We start from the raw sequence: 3,181 nt of genomic DNA, 5'->3' as shown, positions 1-3,181 counted from the left end.
AAGTAAACTCATGGGGGTGATAACTAGGTTTTTTGTAAGATAAAAACTTCAAAAATTTATCAAATCTGTATAAGGTAAAATTTAAAAGCATGATTCTATACTTAATTTCTGTCACCAAAAATAATCATTATTGTCATTTTCTTCTGTGTCCTTCTAGAAGCCGTGTGTGCACAGAAATTTGCTGGATGTGTTTGCTAGAAATGCATTTCATTTTCACTAATGCAATAACACAACATTCACTTTAGGCAACTAGTTATTTTGACTTAAATTATATCCTGGGACAAATGTCCACTCTTAACTCTAAATATCCACCACTGTGACTTTTTATCCTTTCCAGTATACCACTTGTTTCTTCCTTCCATTCTGTAATGCTATTATTTATATTACTTAGAAATTAGACTAATGGACATTATCATCACCCAAGTAAGGATGAATGCTTCTAGATAGAAATAAATTTCTTAAAATGCAACAAATGCAGAGACAAAGCTCTCCATCACTCTCTAAATCAGTCCAGTGTTTTCCTGGACTCTCTTATCAAACACCATGTTGCTCCTCACCCCTATTTCACTATTTCTGTGGATACTTGTTTTTCATCTCTCATCTTACTCTAGGAACAACTTCCAGAATAGGTGACACGGCTATGAGGAGATAAGAGAGGACAAGATGCTTGCTTAGAGCTCTGTCCAGGGATCTTGTAGCTTGGAATCTTCCAGCTCACATTTGGCAATTCACAATGAGATTTGAAAGACTGTTAGGTGGGGTATCAAACATTTATTTTCTCACAAAACCCACTCCATCCTACATGTTACTATTTATTTTGAGACTCAATAAGGTCTCCAGTGGAGAATAGGAGGACTTCCAGAGAGTTGAAGACAAACAAGGAATATCTGGATTTTTAGAAAAAGCAGACTCCTTGATGGTAGACCAGAAGGCCTGCAGTAGCTTATCAGAATTTGAGAGTAGGTGAGTGAAACACAGACTTGTGAACACTTAGTTATAGAGGAACCAGCCTGAAGTCACCAAGATGACACCATTCAATACCCCAGAAACCACATTCCTTTTTTTGGTGCAGTTACCAGACTGGCAGATGAAGAACATGCCATGAACAAAGGTGATCAGAAGTTCAGCAAAGGGTTTTACAAAACTCTTGAGTGTAGGACAGTATTTCATTTAGTTTCACTTATTCTTAGAAAATCTGGACATAGGTCATGAGTGGTGTGCCTCGAGATTTGCTGAGATATGTATGGGACCTTGTGGATGACACACCCTCAGGGAGAGGGCTACTGAGAATTCTACTTTTGAAAGAATGCAAAACCCCTAGGTAGACTGAAATAGTGGGATACCTATTATTAATACAAGACGTGTTTTGGAGCTGATCAGTTCAGTCACACATACATGTCCGACTCTTTGTGACCCCACAGACTGCAGCACGCCAGGCCTCCCTGTCCATCACCAACTCCCAGAGCTTGCTCAAACTCATGTCCATTGACTTGGTGATGCCATCCAACTATCTCATCCTCTATCGTCCCCTTCCCCTCCTGCCCTCAATCTTTCCCAGTATCAGTCTTTTCCAATGAGTCAGTTCTTCACATCAGGTGGCCAAGGCACTGGAGCTTCAGCTTCAGCATCAGTTCTTCCAATGAATATTCAGGACTGATTTCCTTTAGGAAGGACTGGTTGGATCTCCTTGCAGTCCAAGGGACTCTCAAGAGTCTTCTCCAACACCACAGTTCAAAAGCATCCATTCTTCGGCACTCAGCTTTCTTTATAGTCCAACTCTCACATCCATACATGACTATTGGAAAAACCATAGTCTTGACTAAACAGACCTTTGTTGGCAAAGTAATGTCTCTGCTTTTCAATATGCTGTCTAGGTTGGTCATAACTTTCCTTCCAAGGAGCAAGCGTCTTTTAATTTCATGGCTGCACTCACCATCTGCAGTGATTTTGGAGCCCAAAAATATAAAGTCAGGCACTGTTTCCACTTTTCTCCATCTATTTGCCATGAAGTGATGGGACCGGATGCCATGATCTTACTTTTCTGAATGTTGAGTTTTAAACCATTTTTTTTCACTTTTCTCTTTCACTTTCATCAAGAGGCTCTTTAATTCTTCAAGCAAAAATAAGCAAGGGTCGTTGTCAGTGGCAGGAAGCCATGAGGAGGGTGGAAAATGTGGGAGGAAAGGCAGGAAAAGGAGCGAACCCTTCCATGCCAGGCAGATGGTGGGGCAGAGATGGCTTCTCTCAGGGTCAAAGGATCCCCTAGGTTGTTAGTTTGGGGTGAGTTTCATGGAGAAGAAAGAAAACCTCCAGACACTGTTAACATAGCACCATAGAGCCCTTTAAGAATAGAATCTGCCCAACAGAAGGGAACAAATTTAAAAAGAAGATCCTGTTGGATTTTCCAAGCTCCTTCACAAATAGTCCAGACAGCTGGACCCCAGAGGGCCAAGCGGGATTTCAGTACCTCCTGAAAATTCAACCTCTTGCCTCTCTTGAAATAATGATCTCTGATTGAGTGATGTAGTCATTCATTCAATCTATTCTCACCAAATACTATCTGCCCTGGACTTCTTTTTGTGACCTGTGCTTGGCAGATAAAGATGCTTGAGACATCTCTCATCTTTAAGGGTCTCACAGCCAAGACCGTGTTTCCCCAAAAATGATGCATAAATTACCTGAAAATGAATCATCTGAAGGCCCAGGCTAAAAACGCAGATTTCTGGAACCCACTCTAGATTTGTTAAATCTATATTTGAACAAGTCGCTTGCTCATAGGTATGAACAGAAAGCTTAATAACCACTGCTCTGAAGGAGGCATCTAAGAATCTGGCTGTAAATAAGACAGTGAATGTATATATGTGGCAGTGAGTGAAGCTATGTGCATGCATACATGTTAAAGCCATGAGGACATGCTGCGAAAATATATTTGCCAGCACCCGTAAATGTTTGTGGTGATGCGTGGCAGTAGGCACAGTTATCCTTTGTGCTCAGTTACCTAGTCAGGGGAGAGCAAAGGACCGTACCTTGAGTTTCTGAAACTGAAAACGGCTCACGCTCCATCCAGAGCAAGCTTAAGGATCAGAGGTATGAAGAAGCACTTTGTCTTTACAGTTTAGTCTGCAATTCATGGAACAGAAAATGAGTGAAGATTTTGAGGCTGTCAGTGTGTTGTAGCAAC

This window comes from Oryx dammah, unplaced genomic scaffold (genome assembly GCF_014754425.2).
Source record: "Oryx dammah isolate SB20612 unplaced genomic scaffold, SCBI_Odam_1.1 HiC_scaffold_10, whole genome shotgun sequence".
In the NCBI taxonomy this organism is placed as follows: Eukaryota; Metazoa; Chordata; class Mammalia; order Artiodactyla; family Bovidae; genus Oryx; species Oryx dammah.
The sequence above is the reverse complement of the archived record's forward strand: the minus strand, read 5'-3'. Positions refer to the sequence as shown.